General features: G+C 40.1%; 1 non-coding gene across 1 annotated transcript; it reads left to right on the top strand.

The window, feature by feature from the left end:
- The first annotated feature begins 3,611 nt into the window (after positions 1-3,611).
- On the top strand, positions 3,612-3,719 carry LOC112804509 (small nucleolar RNA R71). The gene has a single exon (XR_003203122.1). It is a non-coding gene; the product is annotated as a small nucleolar RNA R71 (small nucleolar RNA).
- Positions 3,720-25,458: the final 21,739 nt, after the last annotated feature.

The following is a 25,458-nucleotide window of genomic DNA, read 5'->3' on the forward strand; positions in this document are numbered from 1 at the left end:
TTTATCCTTTGAAATTCAGAATGATGGCTTCTTAGGAACTCAGAATCCAGATAGTGTTATTGATTCTCCTAGTTAAGTATGATGATTCTTGAACACAGCTACTTATTGAGTCTTGGCCGTGGCCCAAAGCATTCTGTCTTTCCAGTATTACCACCGGATACATACATGCCACAGACACATAATTGGGTGAACCTTTTCAGATTGTGACTCAGCTTTGCTAGAGTCCCCAATTAGAGGTGTCCAGGGTTCTTAAGCACACTCTTTTTGCCTTGGATCACAACTTTATTTCTTTCTTTTCTTTCTTTTCTCTTTCTCTCTCTTTTTTTTCGTATTCACTGCTTTTCTTGCTTCAAGAATCATTTTTATGATTTTTCAGATCCTCAGTAACATGTCTCCTTTTCATCATTCTTTCAAGAGCCAACAATTTAACATTCATGAACAACAAATTCAAAAGACATATGCACTGTTCAAGCATACATTCAGAAAACAAAAAGTATTGTCACCACATCAAACTAATTAAGCTAGTTTTAAAGATGAATTTGAAATCCTGTACTTCTTGTTCTTTGTGATAAAAATAGTTTTCTTTTAAGAAAGGTGATGGATTCATAGGACATTCATAACTTTAAGGCATAGACACTAAGACACTAATGATCATAAGACACAAACAGGGATAAACATAAAGCATAATTTCGAAAAACAGAAAAATAAAGAACAAGGAGATTAAAGAACGGGTCCACCTCAGTGATGGCGGCTTGTTCTTCCTCTTGAAGGTCTTATGGAGTGCTTGAGCTCCTCAATGTCTCTTCCTTGTCTTTGTTGCTCCTCTCTCAGTTGTCCTATGTTGGAACTCAATTCTCCTAGGGAGGTGTTCAATTGCTCCCAATAGTCTTGTGGAGGAAAGTGCATCCCTTGAGGCATCTCAGGGATCCCATGATGAGAGGGGTCTCTTGTTTGCTCCATCCTTTTCTTAGTGATGGGCTTGAGGTCATGCCTTCTCAGTTGAACCGGTTCCCTCTTGAATCTCTCTTTTATTGAACGCCCTCTTCACAAATGTCTATGAGGACTTGGTCCAACCTTTGATCAAATTTGACCCTTCTTCATGGCCACAACTTCATAGAAGTGGTCTTGATGCATCCTTGAGATGAATCTCTCCATCTCCCTTGACTCGGAGGTGAAAGCTTTTGCCTTCCCTTTCCTCTTTTTAGAGGTTTCTCCGGCCTTGGATGCCATAAATGGTTATGGAAAAACAAAAAGCAATGCTTTTACCACACCAAACTTAAAAGGTTTGCTCGTCCCGAGCAAAAGAAGAAAGAAGAGAGTAGAAGAAGAAGGAATGAGGAAGAAGGGAATGGCTTGTGTTTCGGCCATTATAGGTGGGTTTGTGTGGGAAAGTGGTTGAATTTGAATGGTGAGGTAGGAGAGGTTTTATAAAGGATGGAGGTGAGTGGTGAATGGTGAAGAAGAAGAGAGGGTGGTGGGGTTAGTGGGGATCCTGTGGGGTCCACAGATCCTTAGGTGTCAAGGAAAAGTCATCCCTACACCAAATGGTATACAAAAACACGTTTTGAGCCAATTCTGGCGTTAAACGCTGGGCTGGTGCCCATTTCTGGCGTTTAACGCTAGGTTCTTGCCCTTTCCTGGCGTTTAACGCCAGTCTGGTGCCCTTTTCTGGCGTTAAACGCCCAACTGCTAGCCTCACTGGCGTTTAAACGCCAGTGAGTTCTTCCTCCAGGGTGTGCTGTTTTTCTTCCTGTTTTGCATTCTGTTTTTGCTTTTTCAATTGATTTTGTGACTTCTCATGATCACCAACCTACAAAAAAACATAAAATAACAAAGGAAAATATATAAAATATAACATTGGGTTGCCTCCCAACAAGCGCTTCTTTAATGTCAGTAGCTTGACAGAGGACTCTCATGGAGCCTCACAGATACTCAGAGCCATGTAGGAACCTCCCAACACCAAACTTAGAGTTTGAATGTGGGGGTTCAACACCAAACTTAGAGTTTGGTTGTGGCCTCCCAACACCAAACTTAGAGTTTGACTGTGGGGGCTCTGTTTGACTCTGTTTTGAGAGAAGCTCTTCATGCTTCCTCTCCATGATGATAGAGGGATATCCTTGGGCCTTAAACACCAAGGATTCTTCATTCACTTGAATGATCAACTCTCCTCTATCAACATCAATCACAGCCTTTGCTGTGGCTAGGAAGGGTCTGCCAAGGATGATGGATTCATCCATGCTCTTCCCAGTCTCTAGGACTATGAAATCAGTAGGGATGTAATGGTCTTCAACCTTTACCAGAACATCCTCTACAAGTCCATAGGCTTGTTTTCTTGAGTTGTCTGCCATCTCTAGTGAGATTTTTGCAGCTTGCACCTCAAAGATCCCTAATTTCTCCATTACAGAGAGGGGCATGAGGTTTACACTTGATCCTAAGTCACACAAGGCCTTCTTGAAGGTCATGGTGCCTATGGTACAAGGTATAGAAAACTTCCCAGGATCCTGTCTCTTTTGAGGCAGTTTCTGCCTAGACAAGTCATTCAGTTCTTTGGTGAGCAAAGGGGGTTCATCCTCCCAAGTCTCATTTCCAAATAACTTGTCATTCAGCTTCATGATTGCTCCAAGGTAATTAGCAACTTGCTCTTCAGTGACATACTCATCCTCTTCAGAGGAAGAATACTCATCAGAGCTCATGAATGGCAGAAGTAAGTCCAATGGAATCTCTATGGTCTCAGTTTGAGCCTCAGATTCCTATGGTTCCTCATTGGGGAACTCATTGGAGGCCAGTGGACGTCCAGTGAGGTCTTCCTCAGTGGCGTTCACTGCCTCTTCTTCCTCCCAGAATTCGGCCATGTTGATGGCCTTGCACTCTCCTTTTGGATTTTCTTCTGTATTGCTTGGGAGAGTACTAGGAGGGAGTTCAGTAATTTTCTTGCTCGGCTGACCCACTTGTCCTTCCAAGTTTCTGATGGAGGACCTTGTTTCAGTCATGAAACTTTGAGTGGTTTTGATTAGATCAGAGACCATGGTTGCTAAGTCAGAGGTATTCTGCTTAGAACTCTCTGTCTGTTGCTGAGAAGATGATGGAAAAGGCTTGCTATTGCTAAACCTGTTTCTTCCACCATTATTGTTATTGAAACCTTGTTGAGGTCTCTGTTGATCCTTCCATGAAAGACTTGGATGATTCCTCCATGAAGGATTATAGGTGTTTCCATAGGGTTCTCCCATGTAATTCACCTCTTCCATTGAAGGGTTCTCAGGATCATAAGCTTCTTCCTCAGATGAAGCTTTCTTAGTACTGCTTGGTGCGTTTTGCATTCCAGACAGACTTTGAGAAATCATATTGACTTGTTGAGTCAATATTTTGTTCTGAGCCAATATGGCATTCAGAGTGTCAATCTCAAGAACTCCTTTCTTCTGACCAGTCCCATTGTTCACGGGATTTCTTTCAGAAGTGTACATGAATTGGTTATTTGCAACCATTTCAATCAGTTCTTGAGCCTCAGTAGGCGTCTTCTTCAGATGAAGAGATCCTCCAGAAGAGCTATCCAAAGACATTTTGGATAGTTCAGAGAGACCATCATAGAAAATACCTATGATGCTCCATTCAGAAAGCATGTCTGAGGGACACTTTCTGATTAATTGTTTGTATCTTTCCCAAGCTTCATAGAGGGATTCTCCATCCTTCTGTCTGAAGGTTTGGACTTCCACTCTAAGCTTACTCAATCTTTGAGGTGGAAAGAACTTTGCCAAGAAGGCATTGACTAGCTTTTCCCAAGAGTCCAGGCTTTCTTTAGGTTGAGAATCCAACCATATTTTAGCTCTGTCTTTTACAGCAAAAGGGAATAGCATAAGTCTGTAGACCTCAGGGTCAACCCCATTAGTCTTGACAGTGTCACAGATTTGCAAGAATTCAGTTAAAAACTGATGAGGATCTTCCAATGGAAGTCCATGGAACTTGCAATTCTGTTGCATTAGAGAAACTAATTGAGGCTTAAGCTCAAAGTTGTTTGCTCCAATGGCAGGGATAGAGATGCTTCTCCCATAAAAGTTGGGAGTAGGTGCAGTAAAGTCACCCAGCACCTTCCTTGCATTGTTGGCATTGTTGTTGTTTTCGGCTGCCATGGGTTCTTCTTGTTTAAAGATTTCTGTTAGGTCCTCTACAGAGAGTTGTGCCTTAGCTTCTCTTAGCTTTCGCTTCAAGGTCCTTTCAGGTTCAGGGTCAGCTTCAACAAGAATGCCTTTGTCTTTGTTCCTGCTCATATGAAAGAGAAGAGAACAAGAAAATGTGGAATCCTCTATGTCACAGTATAAAGATTCCTTGAGGTGTCAGAGGAAAGAAAAGTAGAAGACAGAAGTAGAAAATTCGAACCTATCAAAGAAGAAGGAGTTCGAATTTTGCATTAAGGAATAGTGTTAGTCCATAAATAGAAGGATGTGAGAGGAGGGAAGGTAATTTTCGAAAATTAAGTAAAAGAATTTTGAAAAACATTAATTGATTTTCGAAAATAAGAGTGGGAAAGAAATCAAGTGATTTTTGAAAAAGATTTTGAAATTAGAAGTAAAAAAGATTTGATTGAAAACTATTTTGAAAAAGATGTGATTAAAAAGATTTGATTGAAAAGTTATGGTTTTAAAAAGATATGATTGAAAAGATATGATTTGAAAACAATTTTAAAAGATTTGATTTTGAAAATAACTTGGCTATCAAGAAAAAGATATGATCCAAACATTAAACCTTTCTCAACAGAAAAGGCAACATACTTGATTTGTTGAATCAAATCATTAATTGATAGCAAGTATCTTTGAAAAAGGAAAGAAATTGATTTTGAAAACATTTGATTGAAAAGATATGATTTGAAAAAGATTTGATTTTGAAAAACTTTTGAAAACTTGAAAAAAATTGATTTGAAAACAAAATCTTCCCCCTTGTGCCATCCTGGCGTTAAACGCCCAGAATGGTGCACATTCTGGCGTTTAACGCCCAAACTACTACCCTTTTGGGCGTTAAACGCCCAGCCAGGCACCCTGGCTGGCGTTTAAACGCCAGTCTGTCTTCTTCACTGGGCATTTTTGAATGCCCAGCTTTTTCTGTGTGATTCCTCTGCAATATGTTCTGAATCTTCAATTCTCTGTATTATTGACTTGAAAAGACACAAATTAAAAATATTTTTGGATTTTTAATAATAAGGAATAATCAAAATGCAACTAAAATCAAATAACAATGCATGCAAGACACCAAACTTAGCAGTTTGTATACTACTGACACTAACAGAATGAAAATGCATATGAGACACACAAAAACACTCAAGTCAATTGAGTTTAAAGATCAGAGCACGAATATTATCAAGAATTACTTGAAGATTCTTAAGACACATGAATGAATGCAATAAGAATAGAAACATGCAATTGATACTAAACTTAAGATGAGAGACTCTAGACTCAAACAAGACATATTTTTGGATTTTATGATTTTGTAAATTTTTTTTTGTGCTTTTTCGAAAATTAAGTGGAAAAAGGTATCAAAATTCTTAATGAGAATTCCAGGAATCATGCAATGTTAGTCTAAAGCTTTAGTCTAAGGAAATTAGACATGGCCGGCCAAGCTTCAGCAGGACATTGCATTCAAGAGCTAAATTGATGAAGATCAATCAGCTTTGGTGATGATAAGAACATCACCTTGAAAAACTAGAATTCATTCTTAAGAACTCTGAAGAAAAAATACCTAATCTAAGCAACAAGATGAACCGTCAGTTGTCCAAACTAAACAATCCCCGGCAACGGCGCCAAAAACTTGGTGCGCGAAATTGTGAACAATACTTTTTCACAACTCTCATAATCCCCGGTCATGAACCCCAAAAACTTGGTAGCTCAATACCATGGCATTACACAACTTCGCACAACTAACCAGCAAGTGCACTGGGTCGTCCAAGTAATAAACCTTACGCGAGTAAGGGTCGATCCCACAGAGATTGTTAGTATTGAAGCAAGCTATGGTCATCTTGTAAATCTTAGTCAGGCAGACTCAAATGGATATGGTGATGAACGAAAATAACATAAAAGATAAAGATAGAGATACTTATGTAATTCATTGGTAGGAACTTCAGATAAGCGCATGAAGATGCCTTCCCTTCCGTCTCTCTGCTTTCCTACTGTCTTCATCCAATCCTTCTTACTCCTTTCCATGGCAAGCTTAAGCAAGGGTTTCACCGTTGTCAGTGGCTACCTCCCATCCTCTCAGTGAAAGCGATTGCATATGCTCTGTCACAGCATAGCGGAATTCATCTGTCGGTTCTCAATCAGGCCGGAATAGAATCCAGTGATTCTTTTGCGTCTGTCACTAACGCCCCGCCCTCAGGAGTTTGAAGCACGTCACAGTCATTCAGTCATTGAATCCTACTCAGAATACCACAGACAAGGTTAGACCTTCCGGATTCTCTTGAATGCTGCCATCAGTTCTCGCCTATACCACGAAGATTCTGATCTCACGGAATGGTTGGCTCGTTTGTCAGACGAGCACTCGGTTGTCAGGCGATCAACCATGCATCGTGCAATCAAGAATCCAAGAGATATTCACTAGAGCCTTGGTTGCTTGTAGATCAAGAGTGGTTGTCAGTCACCTTGTTCATAGGTGAGAATGATGATGAGTGTCACGGATCATCACATTCATCAAGTTGAAGAACAAGTGATATCTTGGATAAAGAACAAGCGGAATTGAATGGAAGAACAATAGTAATTGCATTAATACTCGAGGTACAGCAGAGCTCCACACCTTAATCTATGGTGTGTAGAAACTTCACCGTTGAAAATACATAAGAACAAAAGTGATCATTGGTTTCGGTCCCAGAGAGGGAACCAGAAGAACCAAGATGAAAATACAATAGTAAAAGGTCCTATATATAGAGAACTAGTAGCCTAGGGTGTACAGAGATGAGTAAATGACATAAAAATCCACTTTCGGGCCCACTTGGTGTGTGCTTGGGCTGAGCAATGAAGCAATTTCGTGTAGAGACCCTTCTTGGAGTTAAACGCCAGCTTTTATGCCAGTTTGGGCGTTTAACTCCCATTTAGGTGCCAGTTCCGGCGTTTAACGCTGGAAATTCTGTAGGTGACTTTGAACGCCGGTTTGGGCCATCAAATCTTGGGCAAAGTATGGACTATCATATATTGCTGGAAAGCCCAGGATGTCTACTTTCCAACGCCGTTGAGAGCGCGCCAATTGGGCTTCTGTAGCTCCAGAAAATCCACTTTGAGTGCAGGGAGGTCAGAATCCAACAGCATCTACAGTCCTTTTCAGTCTCTGAATCAGATTTTTGCTCAGGTCCCTCAATTTCAGCCAGAAAATACCTGAAATCACAGAAAAACACACAAACTCATAGTAAAGTCCAGAAAAGTGAATTTTAGCTAAAAACTAATAAAAATATACTAAGAACTCAACTAAAACTACCAAAAACATACTAAAAACAATGCCAAAAAGTGTATAAATTATCCGCTCATCAGTATCCTTGCTAAAGGTTAATGAAATTAAAGCTAGAAAACAATTCAACAGTTGAATAATGTGTTTGATTGCTTGGAGCTAGAATCATGCAAGAGGTGAGAGTGTGTTTTTAAATGATATTTTGGTGGAACACCAAACTTAGAAGTTTTCATTCTCCCTCAAATTGTTTTGGTGTGTAACACCAAACTTAGCTCCTTGCAATGCACACCAATTACTCAACATTTTTATTGGAAAAACTATGAAAAGGAACTACCTCAGGTTGGGTTGCCTCCCAACAAGCGCTCTTTTATTGTCACTAGCTTGACATCTTCTATTTTTGCTTCAAGGGGGATTTAGGTTCTGAACCTCCTTTTCTTTGTTCCATTGCCCCCCTAGATACAGTTTTGCTCTATGACCATTTGCTGTAAACCGACTCTTTGTTGCTTCATCTAGCAATTCAATACTCCCATAAGGAAAAACCTTAGTCACCAAGTATGGACCAGTCCACTTAGACTTAAGCTTGCCAGGGAATATCTTGAGCCGTGAGTTATACAGGAGTACTTGTTGTCCAGGTTTGAATTCTTTCTTCAAAATCTTCCTGTCATGCCATCTCTTAGCTTTCTCCTTGTATATCTTGGTATTTTCATAGGCTTCTAGCCTAAACTCATCTAGCTCATTCAGCTGCAACAATCTTTTCTCTCCTGCTGCTTCAGAATCCAAATTTAGAAGTTTAGTGCCCAAAAGGCTTTGTGCTCAAGCTCTACAGGGAGATGACAAGATTTTCCATATAACAGTTGAAATGGGGACTTCCCAATAGGAGTTTTAAAAGCTGTTCTGTATGCCCAGAGTGCATCTTCCAACTTCCTAGCCCAATCCTTTCTTGTGCTGCCAACCATTTTTTCTAGGATCTTCTTCAGTTCCCTGTTTGCTAATTCTGCCTGCCCATTAGTTTGAGGGTGATATGGTGTGGCTACCTTATGAATAACTCCATATTTGTGGAGAAGTTTCTCCATTTGTCTATTACAAAAATGACCACCACCATCACTGATGAGACCCTTGGGTACTCCATATCTAGTAAAGATGTGCTTCTTTAGGAATTGAAGGACAATTTGTGCATCACAGGTAGTTGTAGCTATGGCTTCCACCCATTTTGAAACATACTCCACTGCTACCAAGATATATCTAAATGAATAAGAAGGGGGAAAGGGTCCCATGAAATCAATGCCCCATAGATCAAACAATTCTACTTCCAAAATGATGTTCTGTGGCATCTCATTCCTCCTTGTTAGTCCTCCTGCTCTTTGGCATTCATTACATTGGTGGACAAACTCCCTGGCATCTTTGAAGATGGTTGGCCAATAGAACCCACTTTGTAGTATCTTTGCTGCTGTTCTTTCTGGACCAAAATGTCCACCATAAGCTGAGCCATGGCAATGCCATAATATATCTCTTATTTCACCTTCAGGAATACATCTCCTGATTATTCCATCAGAGCACCTTCTGAACAGATAGGGTTCATCCCACAAGAACTTCTTTGCTTCATTGATTAGTTTCCTCACTTGTTGCTTAGTGAATTCTTGCGGTATCTTTCTCCCTACTTTGTAGTTTGCTATATCAGCGAACCATGGTGTTTGTTGGATTTGCATGAGATGTTCATCTGGGAAGCTTTCATTCACAGGTAATGAGGCCTTTTGAATTGTTTCTGGTGGCAGCCTTGACAAATGATCAGCAACTAGATTTTCAGTGCCTTTCCTGTCCCTTACCTCAATATCAAATTCTTGTAAGAGTAGAATCCACCTGATAAGTCTTGGTTTAGCATCCTGCTTTGACATCAAATACTTGAGAGCAGCATGATCAGTATAAACCACAATTTTAGATCCTATCAAGTACGATCTAAACTTATCAAATGCATAGACTACAGCTAACAATTCCTTCTCTGTTGTAGTGTAATTTTTTTGAGCTTCATTCAATACTTTACTTGCATAATATATGACATGATGCAAGTTTCCCTTCTTCTGTCCAAGTACAGCACGAATTGCAATTTCACTTGCATCACACATGAGTTCAAATGGTAAGTTCCAATCCGGGGGTGTGATAATTGGTGCTATTGTGAGTTTGTGTTTTAGAGTTTCAAAAGCATGCTGGCAATTTTTATCAAAAACAAAAGGTTGATCAATCATCAAAAGGTTACTCAAAGGTTTGGCTATTTTAGAAAAATCTTTGATAAACCTTCTATAAAATCCTGCATGCCCCAAGAAACTTCTAACAGATTTCACATTAGTTGGTGGAGGGAGTTTTTCTATTATTTCCACTTTTGCCTTGTCAACCTCTATTCCCCTTCTTGAAACTTTATGACCAAGAACAATCCCCTCAGGTACCATGAAATGGCACTTCTCCCAGTTCAAAACCAAATTAGTTTCTTGGCACCGTTTCAAGACAAGAGTTAGATGGTTTAAGCAAGTATTGAAATTATCACCAAAAACAGAGAAGTCATCCATGAAAACCTCTAGAAATTTTTCAACCATATATGAGAAAATGGAGAGCATACACCTTTGAAAAGTGGCTGGGGCATTGCATAACCCGAATGGCATTCTTCTATAGGCAAAAACTCCAACTGGGCATGTGAATGAAGTCTTTTCTTGGTCTTTTGGATCCACCACTATCTGATTATACCCAGAATAGCCATCCAAGAAGCAATAATAAGCATGGCCTGCCAACCTTTCAAGCATTTGATCAATGAAAGGAAGTGGAAAGTGATCCTTGCGTGTGGCATCATTCAACATTCTATAGTCAATACACATCCTCCACCCTGTCACAGTTCTGGTGGGAATGAGTTCACTCCTCTCATTAATAATGACTGTCATCCCACCTTTCTTTGGTACCACTTGGACTGGGCTTATCCATGAGCTATCGGAAATAGGATATATGATTCCTGCATTCCATAATTTCATTACTTCCTTCTGGACAACTTCCTTCATTGCAGGATATAGTCTTCTCTGAGGTTGAATTACTGCTTTGGAATTGTCCTCCAAAAGAATCTTATGCATGCATACTGTAGGGCTGATGCCTTTCAGGTCATCAATAGTCCATCCTAAGGCATCCTTGTGAGCTCTGAGAACATCAAGAAGCTCTCCTTCTTCTTTCTTTGTCAAGGATGAATTAATGATCACCGGGAAGCTCTCTGAGGTGCCAAGAAATGCATATTTGAGATGAGAAGGTAATGGCTTCAGTTCTTGCTTTTGCACCTCTTCTTTCTTGCTTGGTTCCACCTCTTTGTCTAGGGAAGCCTCAGCTACATGTTCCTCTATTGTTTCTTGATTGTCTTTTTCTTGCTCATGCTGATCAATGTCTAATATTTCTTCCACCAGCCTCTCTATCATATCCACCCTCAATTGATCGTCCTGTTCTGGAGGGTGTTGCATTGACTTAAAAACATTTATGATCATTTGCTCATTGTGTACTCTGAAAATCATTTCTCCTTTTTCCACATCTATAATGGCTCTTGCAGTTGCTAGAAATGGTTTGCCCAAGATGATTGAATTGTTGCCTTCCTCGTCGGTATCTAGGATTACAAAGTCCGCAGGGAAGATAAACTCTCCAACCTTTACTAGCAAATTTTCCACAATTCCATTCGGTGTTTTAATTGATCTGTCTGCCATGACTAGTGACATCCTGGTGGGTTTGAGTTCTTCTATGGCAAGATTCTTCATCATGGACAAGGGCATCAAGTTGATACTAGCTCCAAGATCACAAAGAGCTTTATCCAAGGATAGTTTGCCTATAGTGCATGACACTACAAAGCTCCCTGGATCTTTAAGTTTTGGTGGGATTCCTTTTTGAAGCACAGCGCTACATTCCTCACTAAGCATCACCGTTTCCTTTTCATTCCAATCTCTTTTCTTGTTGATGAGCTCCTTTATAAACTTGGCATACAGAGGCATTTGCTCCAAAGCCTCTGCCAAAGGTATGTTGATTTCCAACTTCTTGAAAGTCTCAAGAAATTTGTGGAAGTGCTGATCCTTTGTTTCTTTGTGAAATCTCTGTGTGTAAGGCAGTGGTGGTGTTGAGCTCTTCTCCACTTGATGCTGTCTTGGGGTTGGTTCTTCCATGATTTGCTTTCCTTTCTTCAAATTCTGTGGTTTGCTATTCTCTTCTGTGAGTTCTCCTGGGACATTCTTGGTCATCATGTCCTTGTTGATGGCTTCATCATTCTTTGTTGGCTCAGTGTCATTATGCTTGGTTGCCCCTTGGTTGCCATCTGTTAACACTTTTCCACTTCTTAGTTGCACGACTTTGCATTCTTCCTTTGGGTTGGGAATGGTGTCACTAGGTAGTGAACTTGATGGCTTCTCAACAGAAATCTGTTTGGAGATTTGTCCAATCTGCCTCTCTAGGTTCTTCATGGAGGCTTCTTGGTTCTTTGTTGTCAATTCTTGGTTCTTCATCAGTTTCTCCATGAGCAACTCTAGATTGGTGATCCTCTGGGATTCTTGTGAACTTGGTTGGTTTTGGGGTGTTGATGGATGATGATAGGTGTTTTGATTTGTTGGGTGGTTGTTGGGTGGATAATGGTTAGAGTTAGGGTAGTTATTTTGTGGTTTTCTATATGTATTTTGGTTAGTGTTTGGCTGGGGGTTATGGTTTATGTTTTTCCAATTGTTCTGGCCTGTGTTTCTTTGCCATGGTTGTTGGTTTTGATTATGGTTATCTCCCCATCTGAGGTTGGGATGGTTCTTCCAAGATGGATTGTAAGTATCCCCATAGACTTCATTTGTTCCAGGATTTTGGTTGTGCATGTATTGGACTTGCTCTTGCTGTTGCTCCTCTTGAGTTTCTTCATTTTGCACCCAAGTGGTTGGTGGTTGGCTTGTGGTGCTCACTGCTGCCACTTGCAAACCATCAATTCTTTTGGCCATTTGCTCAAACTGTTGTTGAATCTGCTGCTGCATCATCTTGTTTTGAGCTAAAATTGAATCCACTCCTTCTAACTCCATTACTCCTCTTCTCTGTGATGGTTGGCATTGTCTTTGATGAGCAAAGAAATATTGGTTGTTGGCCACCATATCAATGAGGTTTTGAGCTTCCTCTGTGGTCTTCATGAGTTGTAATGAGCCTCCGGCAGAGTGATCAAGAGCTTCTTGAGCTTTAAGAGTGAGTCCCTCATACAAGTTCTGTAACTTGTCCCACTCAGTGAACATCTCTGGTGGACATTTCCTCAATAGAGCCTTATATCTTTCCCATGCTTCATATAAGTTCTCGGCCTCCAATTGAGTGAACGTTTGAACCTCAGTCTTTAACCTTAGGATTCTTTGAGGGGGATAAAATTTAGCAAGAAACTTGCTCACCAAGTCATCCCAAGTGTTGATGCTTTCTTTTGGAAAGGTCTCTAGCCATTGAGTGGCTTTATCTCTAAGAGAGAATGGAAAGAGCAGCAACTTGTAGCTATCAGGAGGTACACCATTGGTTTTCACCGTGTCACAGATTCTCAAGAAGGTAGACAAATGTTGATTTGGATCCTCCAAAGGCCCTCCTCCAAAAGAGCAATTGTTTTGAACTAGAGTGATGAGTTGTGGCTTTAGTTCAAAATTGTTTGCATTGACATTAGGAGGAAGAATGCTACTTCCACAGTGTCTAGCATTTGCAAATGTGTATGAAGCCAAGACTCTTCGTTGTTGTTGGTTATTGTTGGCTCCTTCTCCTGGTTGATTGGGATCTCCTTCCATTTCTTGGAATTCCTCCTCAGATTCTTCTTCTCCAATAACGTTCTTCCCTCTTTCAGCTCTTCTTATTCTCCGAAGAGTTCTTTGATCAATTTCAGAGATGATAGGGGAAGATCTTCCTGTACCTAACATACAAACACACAACAATAAACACACAAACTCAGAAAGCCAATGAAACTTCAATCTATAGCTAGAATGAAGTTTTATTTAGTTTAAGCAAAAATTCAAACAGTTAGTGTGTTAGTAGGAATTAGAATAACAGAAAAGAAAAAGTGCTTAATCTAGACCTCCACTTCACTTAATCATTGTCAATCTATTTCAATCCCCGGCAACGGCGCCAAAAACTTGATGTGTGGAAAACGATCCAACACAAAACTCACCGGCAAGTGTACCGGGTCGCATCAAGTAATAATAACTCACATGAGTGAGGTCGATCCCACAGGGATTGAAGGATTGAGCAATTTTAGTTTAGTGGGTGATTTAGTCAAGCGAATCAAGTTTTGGTTGAGTGGGTTGTATTTAACAGAAGATAAATTGCTTGAAATGTAAAGGGAGAGGGGAAATTGCAGTAAATTAAAGAACAGGAAAGTAAAATAGACTGAATCTTAAAGAACAAGAAAGTAAATGACTGAAACTTAAAGTGCAAGAAATGTAAATTGCAGTAACTTAAATGGCAAGAAATATAAATTGCTTGAATGTAAAAGGGAATTGAGGACTGGGATTGCAGAATCTAAACAAAGAGAAAGTAAATTGCAACAATCAATAAGAGTAGAAGATGAATTGGCATAAACTGAAATTCAACAGATAATGAAATTAAAGTGCAGCAGGTTCACAGAAGAACCAAAAGTAAATTATGATCTCAGGTCTCAAGAGACTAGGTAGCAGAGCCTAGATCTCTATTTGCCTTCCCAGATCCAAGTTCACAAAGCAATTGACAAGAAATTGAAGAGGAAGCAGTAAAGAGAATGTAAATTGATTCAATTATGCAGAAAGAAAACTAAAGAGTTCTTGAGTGGAGATTGAGACAGAATTTCCTCAATTCTTAACACCCTAGAATCAAAACAAAGAAATTAAAAGGACCCAAGCAAGAACAAGGAAGAAGAAAGATCAATTCTCCTCCCTAATTCTCTGAAATCTCGGTTCAGTCTCTCAAGGAAAGTCACAAAAATTCAAAGCTCAAAGAAAGTGAAAAATTCCAAAGCTAAGCAAAAGGTAAGTCCCAAAAAAAAGGTCCTAATTACATCAAACTAGCTTCTATTTATACACTTTCTATTCTTGGATTTTGGGATTTGGATGGGCTTTTGATTTGGTGAAGAAATGAATTAAAATGGGGTTTTAATTTGAATTTTCGGCCCATGAAAAGTTGCTCCCAGGAGGCTGCCCTGCCCTTGTGGAGGGCAGGGCAGGATTTGGTGCATGTTGGTGCGGCCTTGGTGTGGTCTGGTGCGTGTTTGGTGCGCAGAATGCTGCCCTGCCCGCGCCAAGGGCAGGGCAGGAAAAGTTGGTGCGCCAGAAATGCCTTGGTGCGCTGTTGGTGCTGCCAGAATCAAGAGTTGGTGCGCCAGAATCAAGAATTGGTGCGCCAGAAATTTCCTTGGTGCATAGGATGCTGCCCTGCCCTCGCGGAGGGCAGGGCAGGAAAATTTGGTGCTGCCAGGATCGAGCTTGGTGCGTGCTGGTGCTGCCAGGAATGTGCCACGGTGCGCCAGATCCACTTCTTGGTGCGCCAGATTTGTGCACCATCCAAATGCTGCCCTGCCCTCGCGGAGGGCAGGGCAGTGTTGCCACTTTGCTGTCCCGTGTTCGAAACACGGCTGGGACACACGTTCAATTAATTTCCTTGGTTTCTTGGCACGGCACTCAACCTTAGTTCTTTGCTTCTTCCTTGGTCCGTGTTCGAGTCTTGTGGCATGCATGGGTGACATTTTTCCTTTGATTTTCTTCCTTGATAAGCCCGATACTGCCCTTGTGGAGGGCAGGGCAAGGTTCTCTTCTTCTTGGTTCCAAGGCACACTTTTGTGCTCTGCCCTTGTAGTGGGCAGGGCAGAGTTGCCTTCCTTGTTTGGTTCCCTTATGTTGCCCTCCTAGAGGGCAGTGTGCCCTTGTGGAGGGCAATGTCTGCCTCCCCCTTGCATGCGGCACACTTCCTCTTGCCTTGACCACGCTTTCCTTTCCTTGGGCTACACTTCTTAGGCCACGCTTTTCCTTTTCTTTTCTTTTCTTCACCTATAATAAACCAAAACAACCACTCAAAGTATCACTAAATTCAAGAGGCTTATAAATCAATTAAAATTCAATTAAAATTAGCTTAAACCTCATGAATTATCATTAATTTCATGGTGGTTGCTTGATTTAGAGAAGTTATGCATTTTCACTCCAAATCACTTACTTAGGATGCAAGAAAGTGCATAAATGCTAACAAAACAAGTGAAATTAGCTTGAAAAATGGGTATATGATGACTTGTCATCAGCAATCCGGTTCAATTGAGAAGACCGGACCTTAAGCCTGTGGTTAGAGGATGGTTGGAGTTCATCCAACGCTCCATCATTCCTACTAGCAACTGATCTTAAGTGACTGTGGATCGTTCCTCTAAAACTCTACAAGGTGGCTGACAAGTCATCCACCTTGGCAAGGTTAGCCTTTCCACATCTTTTTTGTCATCTATGCAATTTAGCTGGGATTGACATAGAAGGAGACATCCTCATTGAAGAGGACAAGCCCATTGATGAGCGGATATTTTATACGCTTTTTGGGGGTATTTTCATATAGTTTTTAGTAGGATTTAGCTACTTTTGAGTATATTTTTATTAGTTTTTATGCAAAAATCATATTTCTAGGATTTACTATGAGTTTGTGTATTTTTCTGTGATTTTAGGTATTTTCTGGCTGAAATTGAGGGACCTGAGCAAAAATCTGATTCAGAGCCTGAAGAAGGACTGCAGATGCTGTTGGATTCTGATCTCCCTACACTCGAAGTGGATTTTCGGGAGCTATAGAACTTAAAACGGCGCGCTCCCAATTGTGTTGGAAAGTAGACATCCAGGAACAAAGTATGGACTATTAAATATTGATGGAAAGCTCTGGATGTCTACTTTCCAACGCCGTTGAGAGCGCGCCATTTGAAGTTCTGTAGCTCCAGAAAATGCATTTCGAGTGCAGGTAGGTTAGGATCCAATAGCATCAGCAGTCCTTTGTCAGCCTTCTATCAGAGTTTTGCTCAGGTCCCTCAAGTCTTCTAGAGAAGTTTTGAGTTGTTCCCAATAGTTGTTTGGAGGAAAATGCATCCCTTGAGGCATCTCAGGGATTTCTTAATGGTGAGCTTCCTCATGCGTCTCTTGAGATCCATGAGTAGGCTCTCTTGTTTGCTCCATCCTCTTCTTAGTGATGGGCTTGTCCTCTTCAATGAGGATGTCTCCTTCTATGATAACTCCTGCTGAGTAGCATAGATGGCAAATGAGATGAGGAAAAGCTAGCCTTGCCAAGGTGGAGGGCTGTTCAGTTACTTTGTAGAATTCAAGAGAGATGACTTCATGAACTTCTACTTCCTCTCCAATCATGATGCTATGGATCATGATGGCCCGATCCACAGTAACTTCGGATCGGTTGCTAGTGGGGATGATGGAGCATTGGATGAACTCCAACCATCCTCTAGCCACAGGCTTAAGGTCCAGTCTTTTCAATTGAACCGGCTTGCCTTTTGAGTCTCTTTTCCATTGAGCTCCTTCAACACATATGTCCATAAGGACTTGGTCCAACCTTTGATCAAAGTTGACCCTTCTAGTGTAGGGCCGTACATCTTCTTGCATCATAGGCAAGTTGAATGCCAACCTTACATTTTTCGGACTGAATTCTTAGTATTTCCTCCGAACCATTGTAAGATAATTCTTTGGATTTGGGTTCATACTTTGATCATGGTTCCTAGTGATCCATGCATTTGCATAGAACTCTTGAACCATTAATATTCCGACTTGTTGAATGGGGTTGGTCAGAACTTCCCAACCTCTTCTTTGGATCTCATGTCGGATCTCCAGATACTCATTTTTCTTGAGCATGAAAGGGACCTCATAGATCACCTTCTTCTTGGCCACAACTTGATAGAAGTGGTCTTGATGGGCTTTTGAGATGAATCTCTCCATCTCCCATGACTCAGAGGTGGAAGCTTTTGTCTTTCCTTTCCTCTTTCTAGAGGTTTCTCCGGCCTTAGGTGCCATCAATGGTTATGGAAAAACAAAAAAAGTTATACCTTTACCACACCAAAGAAAGAATAGATGAAGAAGAGGATCTGGAAGAGAGGGAGAGAAATGTGTATTCGGCCGAGGAGGAGAAGAAAGGGTTGTGTTGTGTTAAAATAAAGAAGAATGGAGGGGTTTATATAGTGGAGGGAGAGTGGGGTAGGTTCGGTTATTTAGGGTGGGTTTGGATGGGAAAGAGAATTTGAATTTGAAGGTAGGTGGGGTTTTTGGGGAAGAGTGGATGGATGTGAGTGGTGAAGAGGTGATGGGGAATAGAAATTGAGGTGATTGGTGAAGGGTGTTTAGGGAAGAGTGTTATTGGATTGTGTGAAAGAAAGGAAAGGGTGAGTTGAGGTAGGTGGGGATCCTGTGGGGTCCACAGATCCTGAGGTGATCCTGTGGGATCCACAGAACCTGAGGTGTCAAGGATTTATCATTCCTACACCAATTAGGCATGTAAAATGCCCTCTGCATGCAATCCTGGCGTTTAATGCCGGATTGATGCTTTTTTTGTGTTAAATGCCAGCTCTATGCTTGTTTTGAGCGTTCAATGCCAGTCTGCAGCATGTTTCTGGCGTTGAACGCCAGTTCCATGCTTGTTTCTGGCGTTTAACGCCAGCTCTCCTCAGGGTGTAACCCTAGCGTTTAAACGCCAGACTGCTGCTTGTTTCTGGTGTTCAACGCCAGATTCATGCTCTGTTCTGGCATTGAACACCAGCCAAATGCTCTTTACTGGCGTTTAAATGCCAGTAAGCTCTTCCTCCAGGGTGTGATTTTTCTTCTGCTGTTTTTGATTCTATTTTTAATTTTAGTATTTGTTTTGTAACTCCACATGATCATGAACCTAATAAAACATAAAATAACAATAAAAATATAAATAAATAAAAATTGGGTTGCCTCATAATAAGCGCTTCTTTAATGTCAATAGCTTGATAGTGAGCTCTCATGGAGCTTCACAGATCATCAGAGCCTTGTTGAGACCTCCCAACACCAAACTTAGAGTTTGAATGTGGGGGCTTCTCAACACCAAACTTAGAGTTTGGTTGTGGCCTCCCAACACCAAACTTAGAGTTTGATTGTGGGGGCTTTGTTTGACTCTGTATTGAGAGAAGCTTATCGTGCCTCTTTTTTATGTTTACAGAGGGATAACCTTGGGCCTTAAACACAAGGTAGTCCCCATTCAATTGAAGGACTAATTCTCTTCTGTTAACATCAATCACAGCTCCTGCTATGGCTAGGAAGGGTCTTCGAAGGATGATGCATTCATCATCTTCCTTCCTAGTGTCTAAGATTATGAAATCAGCAGGGATGTAAAGGCCTTTAACCTTTACTAACACGTCCTCTGCCATTCCATAAGCTTGTCTTATTGACTTGTCTGCCATCTCTAATGAGAAAGTGGCAATTTGTACCTTAAAGATTCCCAGTTTCTCCATTAAAGAGAGTGGCATAAGATTTATACCTGACCCCAGGTCACACAGAGCCTTTTCAAAGGTCATGGTGCCCATGGTACAGGGTATTAAGAATTTACCAGGATCTTGTTTCTTTTGAGGTAAAGTTTGATAAACCCATCTATCTAGTTCACTAATGAGCAAGGGAGGTGCATCTTCCCAAGTCTCATTACCAAACAATTTGGCATTCAGCTTCATGATAGCTCTTAGATATTGAGCAACTTGCTCTCCAGTTACATCTTCATCCTCTTCAGAGGAAGAATAGTTTTCAGAGCTCATGAATCGTAGAAGGAGGTTTAATGGAATCTCTATGGTCTCTATGTGAGCCTCAGATTCTTCTAGGTCCTCAATAAGGAACTCCTTCTTGTCTGGGAGACGTCCCATGAGGTCTTCCTCATTGGGGTTCAGGTCATCCCCTTCCTCGCTAGGTTCGGCCATTTTGATTATGTCAATCGCTTTGCACTCTCTTTTCGGATTTTCTTCAGTATTGCTTGGGAGAGTACTAGAAGGAGTTTCAGTGATTTTCTTACTCAGCTAGCCCCCTTGTTCCTCCAAATTTCTGATGGAGGACCTTGTTTCACTCAAGAAACTTAAAGTGGCCTTAGACAGATCAGAGACTATGTTTGCTAAGCTAGAGGAGCTCTACTTAGAATTCTCTGTCTGTTGCTGAGAAGATGATGGAAAAGGCTAGCTATTGCTGAGCCTGTTTCTTCCACCATTGTTAAAGCCTTGTTGAGGCTTTTGTTGATCCTTCCATGAGAAATTTGGATGATTTCTCCATGAAGAATTATAGGTGTTTTCATAAGGCTCACCCATGTAATTCACCTCTGCCATTGCAGGGTTCTCAGGATCATAAGCTTCTTCTTCAGAAGATGCCTCTTTAGTACTGTTGGATGCATTTTGCCATCCATTCAGACTTTGAGAAATCATGTTGACTTGCTGAGTCAACATTTTGTTCTGAGCCAATATGGTATTTAGAGCATCAATTTCGAGAACCCCCTTCCTCTGAGGCATCCCATTATTCACGGAATTCCTATCAGAAGTGTACATGAATTGGTTATTTGCAACCATGTCAATAAGTTCTTGAGCTTCTGCAGGCGTTTTCTTTAGGTGAATGGATCCACCTGCAGAATAGTCTAGTGACATCTTGGAGAACTCAGATAGACCATAATAGAATATATCCAAAATGGTCCACTCTGAAAGCATGTCAGAAGGACACCTTTTGGTCATCTGCTTGTATCTTTCCCAAACTTTATAGAGGGATTCACCATCTTTTTGTTTGAAGGTGATGACATGTCATCATATACCTATTTTTCTATGCTTTTTCATACAAGAAATTGATGATTAGTGCTTAAATATTGCATTCTTTTGTGCTTAATTGGAAGATTTCCTTGATCTTTTAATTTTATAAATCTTGTAGGAAATAAGAAGAAAAAGAAGCAAAGAAGCACAAAAAAAGGAAAAAAAAGAGCTTTGGGACACACTTTGAAGTTGGAGCACACTTTGGAGCCTTAGGCCACGCTTTTAAAAGCGTGGCCCATGACCAAATTAAAGAAGAGAGCAACCAGCACGCACACTGCCCTGCTCTTGCCAAGGGCAGGGCAGAATCATGATGAAACAAAGTGAGGTTGGAGCAAATTTTCGCTAAGTTAAAATCTGGGCGCTCACAGCATGACCATGCCTTCTTCAAAGGGATATAACTTGAGCTACAGATGTCCAATTGATGTGCTTCCAGTTGCGTTATAAAGCTGACATTCAGAGCTTTCCAACGATATATAGCAATCCATATTTGGCGTAAAATTGAGGCAGGAACAAAAGGCATCTTTAAAGGCCAAAAATAAGCGAAAATAAACCAAAGTGCTTCCACCAAGGCTCGAAGCTGGAGCCTCACTTCAAAACAAAGTAGCCTCAATTTTCTGCCCTGCCCTCTTGGAGAGTAGGGCAATGTCGTGCTCTTCATGGAAAATTAAGGAAAATTGCTCCCCCAATTGCTTGCCACAAGAATCGAACACGGCACCATGAGGAAGCAAGAAACTAGGCCTTACTTTGGTGCCAAGAAAACCAAGGAAAAGAAGTAGCGTGTGCATCCACCAAGTTTCAAACTTGGAACTTCACTTTTGGAAACACTGCTCTGCCCTCCGCGAGGGCAGGGCCGCGTCTTGTGGTGCACGGCCAGCACACCAGATTGGCGCACCAAGGAAGCTTCGGCAGCATCAGCACGCACGCACGGGCATCATTCTGGCGCACCAAAAAACTCTGCCCTGCCCTCCACAAGGGCAGGGCAGCATCCTGCAGCACCAACTCGCACCATACGCACGCACCACGAGCCAGACGCATCATTTTCTGCCCTGCCCTCCACAAGGGCAGGGCAGCCTCCTGGGAGCAAACATTCATGGGCCAAAATTCAACCAAAATTCCATTTAAATTCAATTTATCTCCAAATTGAATCAAGGCCAACCAAACCCATTTCTCCTCAAATCCAAAGCAAGCAAAGCCCATATCATCACTCAAAGGCACATGGATCAATTAAATTAGGATTTTCATTTTTGTAATTTGTTTTAATTTCATTTTCATTTTTCATTTAGTAAAGCCTATATAAAGGCATCAATTGGAGCTCGATTGGAAAAAAGGCTAGCTCCATTAGGGAGTATTAGGATTTGAGAGCTCTCTCTCTTAGTTTTCATTGTTGTTTTGAAATTTTGGATTGAGGTTGGAGGAATTCTGTTTCAATCTTTAATCTGAAATCCATCTTTGTTCATCTTCTACATAATTTCTAAGAATTGAAGGTTGAATCTGCGTTCTCATTTACTGCTTCCATCTTTCTTTATTCTTCAATCTACTTTCTACTTTGATCAAGGAAGGAATTGAGATCTAGACTTGTTTTCTAGTCTCATTGATTCCCTGAGATCTTGTCTCTTTAAATTTCACAATTGAGCTGAGTTACATTCTGTGTTGCTTCTTCAAGCAATTTTCCATTTCTGTTTAAATCTGCTGCACTTATTTCATCTTTTAATTCTCTGCTTGATTGCTCTTTACATTTTCTTGTTGAATTTTAAATTTCCTGCACCCAATCCCCTTTACATTTAATGCAATTTATTTTTCGTGCAATTTAAGTTTCAGCTATTTTACTTTCTTGCACTTTAAGTTTTATGCAATTTTAATTTCTGCAACTTTAAATTTCCTGTCATTTACAATTCTGTTGGCTACATTTCATCCGATATCCCTTCAATGTTAGCTTGACTAAACTAATCACCCACTAAAATTGCTTGATCCATCAATCCCTGTGGGATCGACCTCACTCTTGTGAGTTATTACTACTTGATGCGACCCGGTACACTTGCCGGTTGGATTTGTGTGTTGGAAATTTGTTTTTCCACAAAAACACCATCAAGTTTTTGGCGCCGTTGCCGGAGATTGATTAGATCAATAATGATTAAGTGGGTGAGAAGTCTAGATCAAGCATTTTTTTGTTTTTTGTTGTCTGTTTTAATTTGATAGCAAGGTGTTTGAGTTATTGCCTCACTAAGAAATTCTATCTCTGTGACATGAATTTCAAATTTCATTGATGTTTACAAAATACAAATGGAGTTCAACTCATCTTATGCTCAAACAAAATTTTATGGGATATCACCCACCATCACCGATCTCTAATGGTGTTTGGGAATATCACCAAGAAAATACAAATTCTAAGCACTTCAATCCATGGAGAAATGTTTCAGAACCACAAGATGAGCAAGAAAATCAAAGGGGATATTTCTCACTACTACAAAATGATTCAAGTCATTATTCTCATGGTGGCTGGGAGTAGAACCAAGAAACTGCAAATTCTAAGCAGTCAAGTCTAATGAGAAATTGCCCAACCTCACCCTCCAATTCTACATTTGAAAATTCTTCATCAATTAACTATGCCTCAACACAAAATCCATCCCATGACTCACAACCAACACAAACTTCCACAAGCCAAGGACTCTCAAGGATTGAGTCCATGCTCAAAAGATGTTGGGAGGAGGAAAAGAAATTCTGGAAAAGAAAAGAGAACTTCTTCACAAACATGGAAGTGCACATAGCTCAATTGTTGAGTGCAACGAAGAAAGTGGAAAGGCAAGATGAGGAAGCCTCTGTGTCAAGCAAAATTTTAATGAAAAATGAGGTGGAGGAGGCATTTGATCCTGAACTTTTACATTCACAAGAGCCACTTGAGGTGACAATGAAACATAAAGATTCCCTCCCAGAGGCATTAATGGAAAATCATGAAGAAGAAAGGGAGGAAGACACTCAAGAGAAGTCAAACTCAAGTGAAGCAGAAAATCACATGAAGGAAGGGGTCATGGAACCACCAATTCAAAAGACTCCAGATGAATACGAAACTCCAATAATCACACAGCAACCAATTCATGAATCCAAAGAAGTGAAGGCAACTAACAAGAGCACCAATTCTGTCCCTAATCCAGCAAGCAAGATCAATCAAGCCATTTGCAAAAGGAAGCTTGCTGAGGAAAAGCCAAGGCAAGGGACAGTAGCTGAATCTTCTCCCCTTTTGAGGTCATTCCTCTTAACAAATTGGAAGAAGAGGAAGAAAGTAAAGAACAGGTAGACAGTAGGTACATTTCTTCTCCATGCTTTGTTTAAATTTCAATAAATTAGCATATGGTTACATTCTAAGTTTGGTGTTGCCTTGCAACAAAATTGTTTTCAATCTTTTTGGATGATTGCATCAAATCAAAAAAATGAGAGTGACACACCAAGATTCTAAGTTTGGTGTGCCACTTATTTTTCTATGCAATTCATTCAAGCAACACTACTTGTCTGCATAATCATAATGCCTCTGCAGTTTTATTTTTTTTAATTTGACACTTTTTCATTCTACTTTCTTTAGTCATTTTTCTGTTTTAAAATGATTTCATTTTAGTTTGCTTATTTACTGTGTTTGTTAATACATTACCAAGAGAGCTTTATTCATGACAGATTCTTGGATTGGTGATTATATTTAACAAATAACAGATTCACTTGCTTAGTTTTAGTTCAAATAAATTGACATATGGTTGCATTCTAAGTTTGGTGTTGCTATGCAACAAAATTTGGTTCCAATATCTACTAGATACTTGCATCAATTCCAAGTTAAAGTGTCACACTAAGTTTGGTGTGCCACTTATTCTTTATGCAAAGTATTGTGCACACCTTCTTATGCTTGCAATCAAAATGTCGCTGTCTCTTGTGCCTTGATTGTTATTTTTCATTTTTGCTTGCTTGCAACACATGTAATGCTAACATTCAATGTGTAAAACATTCATGACCCATCTTAGCCCCATAGCCATTGTTCTAATTGTTGCTTGAGGATAAGCAAGCATTCTGAGTTGGTATGGGAAGGAGAAGAATGGGAGGAAAATGACAACAATAGAGAAGATGAATTGCAAGGTTGTAAAGTTCATTTTCCTCTCATTTATTTCCAGCACTTTAAATTGCATGATTGTCTTTATATTTTCTGTATGCATGTGTGGTATGACTAAGCATAGCTTGAATTTGATTTACAACATGGTGCTGTACCATTATGACTACCAACTTGAGTTTTGTGAGTACAAAAGCAGTAAAGCATCATGATCATAAACAAACAAGGAATTAAAGAAGAATTTAGCATGTGCATACAAGTATTGGAAAGCTAGTATGATTGATTGTTGCTCAATTGCATTGGATTTTATTTAATTGAAGTTTTTCATCTTGTACATTTTGTGAAATCTTTTGAAATCATGAAAACCTTGAAGAAGCAAATACAATTAAAGCAAGACAACAAAAAGGGAAAGAATGAGAAAGCTGAAGGCTCTGAGTACCAATGGCAATTTATTTGCTAAGTGCTTGTGGTGTTTATGTATCAAGCCAAATGCTTGAAAACAAAACACTTAGAAGTCAAGGCTAGGCTCAAGTGCAAAAGCACTCCCTCAAAGCTCAAGGCTCTGAGTATCAATGATTAGAGAGTCAAGAAAAGAAAAGAAAAATGAGCTTAATGAAGTCCTCTAATTAAATGCTTGTGGTGCTTATGTATCAAGTGGTAATACTTGAAAACAAAGCATTTAGAAGTCGTAGCTTTGTTATTAACTCATGGGGAAAAGCACCCAAAAGGAGAAGCAAAAAAAAAAAATCAAAAGCTTGTTTCAAGGAAGAATTATAAGAAAGAGATTTCATAAATTGAGCTAGATAGAAGCATCAATCATTTACATCTCTTTTGTAATTGTAGCATGCATCGAAAACTAGCTTGCCATGAACATTAACTTGCTACTCTTCTTACCTTGGATTGTCAATTTCTATTGCATGATTCTTTTCTTGCTTGGGGACAAGCAAGGTTTAAGTTTGGTGTTGTGATGACATGTCATCATGTACCTATTTTTATATGCTTTTTCATACAAGAAATTGATGATTAGTGCTTAAATATTGCATTCTTTTGTGCTTAATTGGAAGATTTCCTTGATCTTTTAATTTTATAAATCTTGTAGGAAATAAGATGAAAAAGAAGCAAAGAAGCACAAAAAAAGGAGAAAAAAAGAGCTTTGGGACACACTTTGAAGTTGGAGCACACTTTGGAGCCTTAG

Source organism: Arachis hypogaea, chromosome 5 (assembly GCF_003086295.3).
Source record: "Arachis hypogaea cultivar Tifrunner chromosome 5, arahy.Tifrunner.gnm2.J5K5, whole genome shotgun sequence".
NCBI lineage: Eukaryota > Viridiplantae > Streptophyta > Magnoliopsida > Fabales > Fabaceae > Arachis > Arachis hypogaea.